This window comes from Rutilus rutilus, assembly GCF_951802725.1.
Source record: "Rutilus rutilus genome assembly, chromosome: 24".
Classification (NCBI taxonomy): Eukaryota; Metazoa; Chordata; class Actinopteri; order Cypriniformes; family Leuciscidae; genus Rutilus; species Rutilus rutilus.
In genome coordinates this window covers 21,913,157-21,927,755 of record NC_140228.1, presented here as the reverse complement: position 1 = coordinate 21,927,755, position 14,599 = coordinate 21,913,157, and the positions used below count along the sequence as shown (strand labels likewise).

At 38.5% G+C, this 14,599-nt stretch overlaps 1 protein-coding gene across 1 annotated transcript in view; it reads left to right on the top strand.

Moving 5' to 3' along the window:
• The window catches only part of tmem14ca (transmembrane protein 14Ca), a 240,646-nt gene that overhangs the window by 34,708 nt on the left and 191,339 nt on the right, over window positions 1–14,599 (top strand). The window lies entirely within an intron of this gene.

Here is a 14,599-nt window from a genome sequence, read left to right as displayed (position 1 = left end):
AACATAAAATATTGATATATAAAATGCAAATGTAAACATAGTACTTTCAAGTTTAAAATGTAGCAGCAATCAGGGCTCTGAATCTGTTCAATGAAAGAAAACAAACGAACGAAATTTTGACAGGAACACAACCAGAAACGGAAACAGACACACTTATTTGAAATGGCCATTAGCCGGTGATTAATGTTACTTTTGACAGCCAAATTCAAATATTAAACAAAATACAAATTACAAATACAAATTAAAACAGCCAAAATTAATTTGACAGCCAAATTAAAATATTGATACGATTGTATCGTTCTGTTAAATATTTTAATTTGGCTGTCAACCAATTACGAATTCAAAAAGTACATACTGTGCAAATGTGATATTGACGCCCTGAAAGCACGCGTACATCATGGAGTCGTCTATTCGATGTGCGTGTTTACATCTGGAAGACGTACGAGTGTTTGTTCATCTCCAATACGTCTATAGGACGTTTCCTGTCAGATGTCAAATAGACGTTTAGAAAATGTCTTTAAGATGTTTATGATTTAGAATGTATAAAACTGACATCTTAAAGACGTCTATCAGATGTTAGTAAACAGCAGATGCTTTCCAGATTAAGTGATCTTTAACAGACATCTTGCAGACGTACGTGTGCTATCTGGGGCTTAAAGCGCTTCTGTGAACGGAGGAAACAGAATAAAACTAAATATATAAAACTAATAAATAGGCATATAGGCTAATTCACTTAAATAATTACAGATTAACAAAACGAGCAGAAAACGGCATTGTGCTTTTTTTCTGTATTTTACAAAAGTTTTACAGTTTTGAATAATTTTTTGCTTCCATCCATATGACCATAAATTACGGAGTAGCAGGTTCCTCAGAAGGACAAAAATTCCTGCGATCACGCCGACGCCTTACACACGCACACGTTCTAGCATTGCTAACTTGACATCGCAGCATGTTCATTATCAAAATAAAATAGTCAACCAAACATATAGAAAATTAACCAAACCATGTCCATGCTACAGAGGTAGCCCCTCGTTTAGGAACGAGCTCCTCGGTTTGTCTTGGCTGGTCCTTCTCCTGCTCGGAGCCACCCGGTTCTGTCTCCCCTTCACTCGCCATGTTATTCACGTTTCTGCCTGCATCCCCATGGTTGGCATGTAAGATTGCAGTCATCCAAATGATGAAAAAGTTTTGTCGTAAACAATGTTTTTTGCGACACCACGATATAAACGATAAAGCATAATATGAAACAATAGACTTTTTATATCGTCCATGCGATAAATAGCGTCACATCGCACAGCCCTAATTAAAATAATACCTCTTCTGTCTCTATGCAGCATATATTTTCTTGTTCGTTAGGCATCCTGTCACATTTGCCACATTAGCACCTGTACAACAATTAATAAAGTCGTTATAGTGCATAGCGAAAGTTCTAACAGTATTTGTGTGTGTGTGTTGCTCAGCCATCATTGCTAAACGGCTAAAAAAAAAAAAAAAAACTCTACAACTGCTAAATAAATTGATCAGATAACCATTTGGAAACTTCCTGGGTCATTCTCAAAGTTTTTGCTTCTGCCAGATCTCTACTTCATCAGTGTCCGACTCTGGTTCATACATATAGGGATGAACAGTGAACACCACTATTTTCATTGACAGTCATATTGCTTCTCCTGATTTCTTATTGCCATAGTTATCGAAGCAGAGATTTAAAGGCTCCGCCCTATTCTGGAAATGGTGTGGGGCGTGTTTTTTCTTGAAGCTGGGACTTTGGATTTATACCACAAGTAGCCTACTCTGTTATGTCTGTTTGCATGTTGTCAGTGACCTTTTTGCTTCGCAATGTATTTTTTCACTGTGTGAGAACATGATGTGTGGCGTGAGAGCACCGTGGCTTGTCGAACGTAGCAACAGTAACTAAGGGGGGCGGGTCTTTACGAAGGGTCAATTGAAGTATCACCATATGGCATTAGTCATTACAGGGTTAATAATATCAATATACAAATCAATAACAATAATTGAAGTGCATTCCTATCTTAACTAAAATCATGGTTGATTGATGTTCCTCAAAGACATTTTCATAAGACATGGATTTATTAAACCACACTTGGCATTGACTAATTGCATAATATTATGATAAGACCATCAAACTGCCCATGATGTCTTTTTTTACAGTTGCTGCCATTGCCACACTACTATTGTTTCACTGGTTCATTATTGTAAAGTATGCCATTAGTGTCCACGTGCTTATTAGATAGGTTGTTAGAGAATCTAAATAAGACATCTTGTGACGTGGCCGGCGTCTCTCTTCCATTACTCCACTTGATTGTTACATGATTACACATAGACCTGAATCCAGCCTCAGCTTATCCAATTAATTCCATATGTAGGGATGAAAGAGGTTGATGATGTTATCTTACCTAATTAACCTGCAAAAAGCTCTGACTGGAGGACGGGCGCTATCATCCCTCATGATCAAGTGTTCATTACTATCATTAGTGTAAGGGGACTAAACCTTGGGATGCTAGGGCACCATTAATTTATATCGAGACCCTTTTTACCTTACTTTGCAGAACTTTGTTTGTCAAAACTGAGATCATATAGTCCATGTCTAAAGCTAGCTGAAGAGTGTGCTTTTTATTTAATCAGTATGTAATGAGAAGAGAACGTACAGATCCAGAAAATGTAGAGGCTTGTAACTTGTTGTAACTTGCTTTATCTGCTTTGTGTTCTTCTGTTCACTCATGCTTATTTTCCATTGCACAAGACATCGGCAAGTGCTGATGGGTAATGAAATACTGAGTTTGAGTGTCTGAAGATAATGAAAAAAAAAAAACATTTGTCAGGTTCTTAATTTAATATTTGTATGCATGTTGTGTTTTACCCTTTTAACCATTTTGAACAAAGTTGTGATTTACTGACTACATCAAAATCAAAATAGTGATGTAACCATCAAGTAAAAAGTAATGACATATTTTCCTTAGCTTCAAATGTGAGTGTACACTTAATAGGAATTCTTATCGTAGTTTTATTAATTTATATTTTATAATCTTTGGTCTAAAGGCTTTTTTTTTATTTTTTTTTAAAGGCTTAAGTTTGTTTGGTGGACGAAGGTTTAATATCAATAGTATTTGAATAATAATGATTAATAATTATTAGAAATTGACTTTTAAAATAATGACTTTTTTTAATCTTAAATAGGTGGTGTAGAAACAATTTAATTAAAAATTGCTATTTAAATTTCACAATTACAAAGAAACTGCAAGTTGTTACGAAACAGAGACTCAAGACAGAGATACAATCAAGAGTGTTTCTTTAACACAGATGTGCAACAGGTAATGCAGGCAAGTATTTATAGACAGCTATGGTAGTTTGGTGGTGAATAATGGAAAGATACTGACAGTCTTTGTTTTGCAGATGGATTGGAGCTGCATAAATGGATGGACCACACACTTCGACGAAGAACGCGTAAATATCCGATTGGCAGCAACACTGAACATTGGTCTCCATGCTGGAGAGAGGTAATGCTGGAGAGAGGTAACATACACTTTGGAAAATTGGAAGTGAGTCCTTTGCTCAAACGTGACAGACAATGAGACTCTGTGTCTGTGTCTGTGTCGACCATCGCGAAAAGAATGCACATAGTACTTACATCTACTGTGTTTATGAATTCTGAAGTGCGGAGGTAACTGACTGGTGACAGTGAAGGGGCCAACGTATCTGGGATTCCATTTCTTGCAGGGCAGGCTCATTTTGATGTCACGGGTAGAGAGCCAAACCTTTTTTCCTGGTTGGAATATTGGTTTTAGCTCGCCGGACATCCGCTTGGCTTCTTTGTCTGCACACTGCTCTCTGCAGATGGTGATGTGCAGTGTTCCAGACCCTCTTATTCTCTCGGAACCAATGATCTACTTGTTGCGTCTTTTTCAAGATGTACTGTTTGTACTGTGCACATCACGATGCACAGTACAAACAGAGACCCTGGGTCAGCCTCCTCTACCGATCAATAAACATGAGACGAGTGTTTTCCAGCTGCGTTTGTTCGGGACCTGGTTCTGGAGAGCTGGTTTTCTCTGGCTGGCGAGGGAAATGAGAGGATTGCTGGCCCTGTAGCTCTTCTAAACAGGGCTGCATAAGATTGGCAACATGGTCGGATAACTTAATGAATCTCGAGGCCAGTGGTGTCGAAATGAGTGGAAATGAGTCTGCGTGACATTACCAGCTTGATTCCAATGGATTGATTGGATGGATGACTGAGCGCACACCTCAACGAGGAACAGGTAAGCATCCGATTTGCAACAACACTGAACAGGAGACGCCGGAGACAACAAGGAACTGAAAGATGATGGTGAAACGCTGGAGAGAAGTAACGGAATGAGGGAATGTGAAACAGGTGCGGGTGATCAGTACTCTGGTGATTGTGACCTATGTGATTGGCTGATGGTGGAGCCTGGCTGATCCGTGACACAAGTTTTCCAACTAATTAAATGTGAAATTCACCGAAACTGAAAATGTATTGTAAAACATACACCAACAATTATTTTATTTACTACTACTACTACTACTACAAAAAAAAAAAAACTTTATACAGTGTAATTAATGTTAACATAACTAATATATTATTCAAATCAAAAGTTGCATCTGTTAATATGTAATGGACCTGAGCTAACATTAACAATTAATTTTTATTAACTAACGTTAACAATGATTGATAGCCTAGATATTATAACTAATGTAATGTTTTTGTTAGTTAATGATAGTCAATGCATTAATATTAATAATTTAAACATTAAATAATATTTAATTCTTTAAAATGAAGAATGAGAAATTTCTCAATAATTTCATACTTTTCATTGAGACTATTTTCCTTCATTATCTGATTTGTTACAGCATATCTATATATTTGACTTTATGCCCTTATGAACGAATCAAAATGAATTTTAATTTAGACATTGAAAACATGCTCACAGTAGAAGACGATGTGAAGCCATTGACTGCAATAAACATGAATTGCAATTTAAATGTAAATCATATTGAATTAGTAAACCAACCAAAAAAAGTCTCATCATTGACAATTCAACTTGAATTACGGAGTTTTAGTTTGGTAGTTTTGTGTAAACTGTGTAAGTAAGTAGGTTTCTGTCTGATATTAGACAGGCCTTTTTGTCAAAACGGATCAACAAGCTGTTTGAGAGAAATTACTTTACACTGTTTTGTCAGCTTTTCAGTTTGTTAGGAGGCTTCAGCTTATTTATGCTGTGGAATGCAGGCAGATCAATAGCATTCATAGGGCAATGTGTCATTTGTTAATCGGGTATTGATGAGAATATTGACAGGAGGCTAATTAATCGTAGACCTCGAGAAACCTTCCATGTGTTTCCTTAATTATGTTCTTCATCTTAGTCTGTACTCACACCGGATGAAGTTAGTAAGCAAAGTTCACTGTCCGCTGCCCTCAGCGCTCACAACACTTCACATACTGCTGTTAGGAAAGAAACGATGCAGTCTTTCATTGATGTGAATTTCCGGAGGTGGTACATTTACAGCTTCGGTAATTGCCACACTATCTTACTTTGTGTTTTTTGCTGTGAAGAGAGAGTGTAATCTGTCTGAGCTGATAGTGGGCGTATTTAACTTTATTGTGCATCATTTATTATCCAATTTGATGAGAATTGCACAGCTATTTTCTTGTTTTTATGTTGGTGAAAATAGCTTTTGGTTTAATTAAGTGTGTGTTTGTGTGAGTGTATTTTTTATATATATATATATATATATATATATATATATATATATACCTACAACAATAGTTTTGACATTTTGGTATGATACCTTTTAATTGAATTTTTTTAATGATTTTTTACTGTTTAAAATTCATTTAAACATCTCAGGTTAAGTATGTAACCCAGTTCCCTGAGAAGGGGAACGAGACGGCGCGCCATGGCTTGATGCTATGAGAATGCTCTGCATTAGTCCGTGTCCGAAGCATGTGTTTACACACGGCGATCTGTGATTGGCTGAGCGTGATGACGTAGCGTAGCACGTCACCAAAACCATAAATAGACGCCATACCAGTGTGTCGCCAGATTCTAATTATCTGAAGAAGATGCACAGGCATGGCCGGGGGCATTGCAGCCTGACGCGGTGTTTACATGTGGTTTACATGCATAATCTGAGACGTTCCCTTTTGAGCAGAACTCAACGCCACGTCAGGGAACTTTAATGCCAACGTCGCCACGCCACTGGATAATGCCTGCCCCACAAGGCTGTGTTTCTGCACAGACAATTGACCGTTCGCAAAGACCTGCCCCCTTTAGTTACTGTTGCTATGTCCGGCAAGCAGCGCCACTCTCACGCCACACACCATGTTCTCACACAGTGATGAGATACATCGCGGAGCAAAGAGGACACTGACAACACGCTGACAGACAGGACAGACCAGGTTACTTTTGATATGAAACAAAGTCTGATCTTTCAAATTTGTTCATTTTTGAAAGAAATTTAAACAATAAATACCGTTTTGTGGCTTTTTAATGTGTCTGACAGATCGCTGTAGATCCTCTTAAAGCTGCTCGTGAACCGATCATCTCTTCCTTCTAGTTAATTTATAGCATCAAATAAACATGAAAGAACATAAGAAGAAATGTTGTTTTAACTGCGGAAAGACATCAGTACACTCCGCTTTTCAAGTTCAAATCCTCCAACGTTAATCTACTAATTCTCCTGACTGCTCCTGACTTGTCGGACAAAAATGGCGGATTCGGCGGATGGCGGATTATGATTGGTCAGATCGCCTGTCAATCAAACTCCCTGCGAGGGGTCAATTGTGAGCATGGGCTAAGACCGGATTAACCCTGAATGACCTGAGACCCTGGGGTTGAATCTGTGTCCAGACGGTAGAACCATGAATGTGTGCGGAGAGGACCAGCCTGCCGCAACACAAACATCTTGCAATGGTGCACTCCTAGCAAGAGCTCTTCTAGGCTTTATCCCAAATGACACCCTTAACACTTGTGGTCTTCCTCTGAGTCCGCACTTTCGTGGTATAACGCCGCTTTGACTGTTGGGATGAAGTCTACTGCGGAGCATCAGTGCGGGCCCGGCAAAAGTGTGCATCAAGGGTGCATATCAACCGCAAAGGGGCGCTCGTGAGCACCCTCCTGAAACCTAAAATGACTAAATGGGACACCCTATGGTCTCATGGACTTAACGGACATGCGCATGCAGCAGCCATTGTAAGTCCACAAGACCAAAAGTGCATATGAATTGTGCCATTTGGGACAGGGCCCTAGTGGAGTGGGCCCTAACCACTAGAGTTGAAGTCATAACGTGTGCTTCATAGAAGATCGCGCCAGTGATCCAGTGTGAGATGTGCTGCTTGATCACATTCCCTCTATTGCAGCCACCAAAGCAGACCAGGAGCTGAGAGGAATTACACGTAGATCCTCAAAGCACAAATATACAGTGCAGACTTTCTTGCTCTTGCGGCTTGAGGCGCAGGGATGAAAGCCTGCAAAACAATGGCTGGCCAGCCATAGATGAAACTTAGGGTGCAGTATAGCTTTGACATCACCTGGAGCAAAGTCTAGGCAAGTGACAACTGACAGGGCCTGCAAATTTCCTACTTTCTTTAAGAAGTCAATACTCTGTTTACACTGTTTGGCCAAAAGCAAGCATGCTAGTGTGTGCCAGGGCCAGTAGCATTTCCACTGTTACTTCTGGGGCTTGATCTGGGCCAACAGCCAGGGGTTTCTGGCCCGCCGAATACCTTAGTCCAAAGCGTGCCAACTGGGGCTTGAGGAGTGGCCATGAACAAAGGTAGAGTTTACCTGAGTCAGGAGAGGGTCAACAGCGCTGTTAATTTGCCATGTTACCGTGTTACCAGCTAACCTCAACATTTAAGACATTTAAAATAATTTTCAGCTCAAAACTCACCTTTTATTACTTACTTTTATTAACCTTAGTTAATGTTACAAGTGGAATTTTATTGTAAAGTTTTACCATTTCATAAAAATCCAAACAGTCATACTTAAAGATGGACATATTTATACACAAATAGCATTGAAATTAAAGACATATGCAAATTGTATGTATACTCTCACACTTTATTTGCTTCTATTTTAGAACACTTGATTATCTAATCAAAATAAAATATTCAAAATATGTATTACAGTAAAAAAAAAAGAAAAAAAAAGAAATCAAATGCATTTCTGATTTGTTTGTTTTTGTCGACTGCATTACGATACAGTTTGCTTTCTAGTGTCACTAGTAAAAGCTACCAGCTTGTATATAAACTAATGCAAATAGATGGTAACGAGTGTGACAAAAACATTTGGGTCGGACTTTCGTGTATTTTTGTCACATTGTTTTAACTGCTTGAAGTAGGCTACTAATGTTAGCATCCTCTAAGCCCCGATGGCAAACATACTGCTGTTCTCCACTAATGCAGCATCTAGTCAAAAAATGTATTACTTTATAATGATAAACACGTACAGTGGTGTACTGTATAACACACCATTTCATTGTCTGTTTTAAATCCGAATCTGAAGTGTCACGCTCTGTCCAGGTGCAACCTTGCGTGTTTTCACGTGATCCTCACGTGTACCCTTGTGTTTTCCCTCAGTCTCTGTTGGTTTTCATTAACGTTTGGTTGTGTTTTTTCTCCTACGTTCTTCCTGGTTCCAATATGTTTGTTCATTAAAGTCTTCCTTCTAAAGTATCCTTCATCGTGAGCGTCTAAGGTGTTTTTGGGGTCCTTGAGATGTTTTGACATGCCCTGACATTTGTGCTTTTTTCAGTTGCTTATAAACATATTAATGGCAAAGCTGTAATTACACTCTATTTACCACAAACAGGGCTACCATAATATGTGAGCAACATGTATGTACATGTTTGTATTTTTTGAGAGAATAATGTTTATGCATGGATATTGAAAAACTAAAAATTAAAGTTTCTGAAATAAGGCCACAAAACACATACTAAATATGTGTCCACAAGACTTTTGACTAATGGATGTTGTCGCTTAGTTTGAAGTTTTTGCTTTAAAATGATCTGAAAATCATCCTGCCTAATCATTCACATAAAAGCTGAATTTAATATCAATATTAATATTTAATAACCTGAAATGTTAATATCATTTATTTAAACTTTGTAAGACACGTTTAGTTTGGAAAGGCAATATGCGTGGGGGCGTGAATGATCATGAATAATGCTCTGATTCACACCTGAGAAGCCAATGAGCTGCATAATGAGCTACATAATGAGCCTTTCATTCAGGTGTGTCACTGAGAGTACCACAGGTAAAGAATGTGAGGACTTATTTTGTATGCATGCAAATTGTATAATATCCAAGGTAAACATTTCTAGTAACTATGCAGTTAATTCTCATACTGTATTAGTTTTAGAATAAATCCTCTCCCCAAATGTGTCACTAATAAAACAAGTAATAAAAACTCAGTGAGTGTTTTAGCGCAATTTTCTCACGTCATGGGATCACAACACTAAGAGATAGTAAATGAAAGAGAAAATAAGTTGCTCGAGAATATAACTTTCTCTTGAAATTCAAATGAACTTTCTGAAATCAAATCAGCAATGGATAATAAAAAAGGCACAATCACTTGACTAGTTGAACATCATTTTTTTTATTAGCTCATTATTTTTTACATCTTGTGTTCACTCAATATCCTCGATTTTCTCTGTATCAGCTTCCTTTTCTGCTTTGTCCTCTTCAGATTCTTCCTTCTTTTCTGCTTGACTATTGGCTTGTGACTTTGTAAACTCTTCTTCTGCTTTCGAGATATTTGCCAAAACATCCTCTGAAAGCCACGAGTCATCGTAGAAATCAGATACGCCTGATGAGGAAGCCGTTGGTGTGGATGTCGCCATCTTTTGTCGCTTTGCTGAACGTTCTTCCATTTATTTTGCAACAACCTCTTGTCGTTTTCTCATATATTCTTGCTTCTTCTCCAAATCTTGATCGATACCTTCATTGATTTCTTGCCATAATTCAGTGGAATTAATTGTGCTCATGACTCTTGTGAATACCTTCCTTACGTATTTCTGTGGAACAATAGTTTTATAGGTGAAAAGGCAATATTTTTCTTATTTCCCTTCATATAAAGTTTTAATTAATTTTTGAAGCATAAAGGAAAGATTTTTGATCAATTCTTTTTTTCTAATATTATTGTAAATTTTAGAAGCTATCGATTGCAATTTGTTTCAACTCGATAGCTATTATGGTTGCCGAGAAATTTGCAAAAAACGGATTTTTTTCTGGAATTTCCAGGAAATCCAAAATCTTTTCCTGGATTTTTTTTTTGTGCGTTCCCGAGATTAGACCTTCCTTAACATAATGCCGAAAACCCGAAGTCTCTAGGTGGTCTGGTTGAGGAGTAGATAGAAGTGCAAGATTGGTGCGCACAGACAGAACAGAAATCATGAGTTGTTAATCGCAATTTTGTCCGGTGGAAAATTGCGCTAAAAACAATAATAAATCATTTAATGAGAAGGCTTATATTGACCTATTAAGATGTTGCTTTCATCTACCATGTAAATATATATATTTTTTGCTATTTTATTAAAAAAAGTTTTCACATGTAAATCAACAACAATTACGATTTTAACAATATTTCAAGTGTAATCTTTCTTTGTAACAAGTATACATTTTATCATGCATATTTTAAAGTTAAGGATTCATTAGTTTGAATGTTGGAACAAACACTATAATAGCATCTTTGTTGATAATTCAATATACCTACTTTATTTTTGACAAAACATCACATACTATATATTTAACATGAGCAGAAATTGGCGAACAAAAGCTTATTTAACATGACAGTAGTCTTTTTTACAGTAAAAACTTTATAATCTATCCAAAAGTAATCAACGAATTCTTGTCTAAACATTCATATTTTGTCTGTAACATATTGTTTTTATGATATATTTAGTATATAAATGTTAATTTGCAGTTTAACCCTTTATGGGCAAGTAACCATATTTAGTCACTTCAACTTCACACATTCAAAATGCCCTTCCCCTGCCTCCATTTGGAGTTGTAGAGTCATGTGGTTTTCTCTCAGCCAATCAGGGGAGATCAAGCTATCTGACAGATATTGACATCAATGCATCTGACCAATCAGCAGTGGCCTGGAGCACCTCAAACACAGCCATCGTGCAGAAATCATAACTATTGCTTTTTTGAACCTGGCTTCTCCCACAGCTATAGTAATAACATCATAACTAAACATGGTAAGTTGATGTAACTCACAAATTATTTGGTTGAATAGTTGTGTTAAAGATAAAGATTGTTGTTATTTGCATAGCATTTGTAAAAATGTGCTTAATGTTTGGCTGAAAACTAAATGCACCATATCTGATCATATGCCCCGTTCACCTAAGACTAGCATGAGTGGCACAAGTGTCCATTTTTAGACATATGCCTTATGAATGTATGTGTTTTTTTTTTTTTTTTATTATAGTTAAATGGCATACACAGGTGCTTATTGTTAGTGTGAGGCCTAGTACTGTGTGAATTGATTTTAATTACTGAATATTGGTTTGTGATAAAACACAATTATGAGCAAATATAAGTGGTACTAAAAATAATTATAATTGTATTTTCTGTTTTTATTCCATCCATCCATCCATCTTCTTCCGCTTATCCGGGGCCGGGTCGCGGGGGCAGCAGTCTAAGCAGGGATGCCCAGACTTCCCTCTCCCTAGACACTTCCTCCAGCTCTTCCGGGGGGACACCGAGGCGTTCCCAGGCCAGCTGGGAGACATAGTCCCTCCAGCGTGTTCTAGGTCTTCCCCGGGGTCTCCTCCCGGTGGGACATGCCCGGAACACCTTCCCGGGAAGGCGTCCAGGAGGCATCCGGAAAAGATGCCCGAGCCACCTCAGCTGGCCCCTCTCAATGTGGAGGAGCAGCGGCTCTACTCTGAGCTCCTCCCGAGTGGCGATCCCTTATCTCTAAGGGATCGCCCAGCCACCCTGCGGAGAAAGCTCATTTCGGCCGCCTGTATCCGGGATCTTATCCTTTCAGTCATGACCCATAGCTCATGACCATAGGTGAGAGTAACGTAGATTGACCGGTAAATCGAGAGCTTCGCCTTGCGGCTCAGCTCCTTCTTCACCACGACAGACCTTTACATCGACTGCATTACTGCTGAAGCTGCACCGATCCGTCTGTCAATCTCCCGTTCCATCCTTCCCTCACTCGTGAACAAGACCCCAAGATACTTGAACTCCTCCACTTGAGGAACTCTCCACCAACCTGAAGCGGGCAAGCCACCCTTTTCCGACTGAGAACCATGGCCTCGGATTTGGAGGCGCTGATTCTCATCCCAGCCGCTTCACACTTGCTGCAAACCGTCCCAGTGCACGCTGAAGGTCCTGGTCTGTTGGGGCCAGCACGACAACATCATCCGCAAAGAACAGAGATGAAATCGTGTGGTCCCCAAACCTGACACCCTCCGGCCCCTGGCTGCGCCTAGACATTCTGTCCATAAAAATTATGATTAGAACCGGCGACAAAGGGCAGCCCTGCCGGAGTCCAACATGCACCGGGAACAAGTCTGACTTACTGCCGGCAATGCGAACCAAGCTCCTGCTCTGGTCGTACAGGGACCGGATAGCCCTCAGCAAAGGGCCCCTGACCCCATACTCCCAGAGCACCCTCCACAAGATGCCAGTATCAGTACCTCAAGACAGAGATGTCTCTAAATAAATGTTCCTTGCAGTTTGTGCCTATAATAAATAAATGTTCCTTGCAGTTTGTGTGTGTTTGTGTTTTTTATTTTTTATTCACTCTCTGTAATTTATTTTACCCTAGACAGGCAAGTGCTTATATATGGTAACTTCACTGACCTTGATTTGCAATGCAAAGATGAAAAAAATTGAGAAAAATGTTTTTGTTAAAAATGTCCTTTAACATTCCCCATTAGCTTTCTGAGGTTAAAATTTTGAATTTCCAAATATTTCAATGAGTGCCCTATAAAGGGTCAGTTTAATACGTTGCTTGTACAAAGACATTTTATTTCAACGCATTTCAGTCGATTTTTACTCATCTCTGTAGCCTATAGCAATATAGTTTGGTAAAAGCTAAACGGCACAGGTGCAAGCTGTTCTGTAGTAAACAACAGCACGCATCTGTGCAGTTCATTCATTCACACACAGACACGCGATTCATATTTAAACAGTCTTTTTGCGGTTTACAGACATTATTGCATATCGCGATTATAACAAAGCACTTAAGAATTAAGTAGTTTAAGTGCATGCGATACTGTAGTAGACGGTTGCACAGTTATAATTTGCTCCCTGATATTATCAATCTTGTAAGTAAAGAAGTTCATAAAGTCATTACTGCTGTGCTGCTTGGAAACGAAAAATAAGCAGATATTATTGACAAACTAACAGACTAAGTACCACAGTCACATAACAGAGAGTTTTTATTTCGCCTATAGGTCCACTCTCATACTGTATAATAACAGCGGTGCCTTCTCAGCACTCTCATACTGTGTAATGACAATGGACCCTTCTCAGCCGCTCCAACAATGGACGAAACTCAGAAATACTATCGGTATGGATTATTTGGTTTATGTGTAAGGGAAACCGGTCAATTTAGCTCAAAGGGAATTATTAATACATTTTTAGGGAATTTTTGAAATAATCACTACTTTTACGGCCAAGCAAATGACTCGTCCAGCATTCACTTGAATGGGCCGTAACTATCAGCTCTGCAGTGGATATTAATATCTAAACTATAGTGAAAACACTATTTATTAGCATGGTAACATAGATCAGCAGTTTAAGACATTACATTTGTAAGCACATAACCCAAGAACACTTCTCTTTAACCCTCTGGGGTAGGCGGTCGCGCCGGCGTGACCAGCTCACTTGTTTTTCTTATCAGTGCAAAAGAGATTCAAAATACTTTGTTGATTTTGATCTACATATAAGTATTATACGTCATTGAAATCTTGAAATCTCTATTTTTAAACGATGTAAATGATATCAAAAACAAATATTCTCTGTTTAAGTAATCCGTATGAAAGCAACGAGATGTACAGTTTCTTAAGCGCGTCCTCCTTAACTCTAATGTGACCACACCCACGCGCGCAAGAGCAATTGACATGCAAATCGTCCACGTGAAGGAACGAAGACTTGTAGACGCCTCATCACCTCTAAACAAAGCATTAGATCTTCATCAATCCTCTGATTTTCAACAAGTTTGGAAGACACGTTGTGATGTGTTGTGCTGTTTACCTTGGATTTACATCAGAAGAATTACAAGAACGCGATTTGAAGATGAGAAAGATTTTTAAGGTAAGACATTTCCTCCCATAATAGTAAGCATGTTATTGTTGTATACACTTTACATTGTAGCAACTAGTCAAACTGGTGCCAGACTAAAATGTATGTTATGAAATGAGACTGGAGTAAAAACATGAAGCCTAATGTCGTACATTTATATAAATGTAGCATTGTTCGATAATAAAACAAAGCATGATATATAGGCTAGTATGAGTGTTTACTCTAATATGGTGAATATTATAGTGTTTAGACCCCTGTTTACTGTTCAATACTGTGTTTGTGGATATCTGTTCAAAC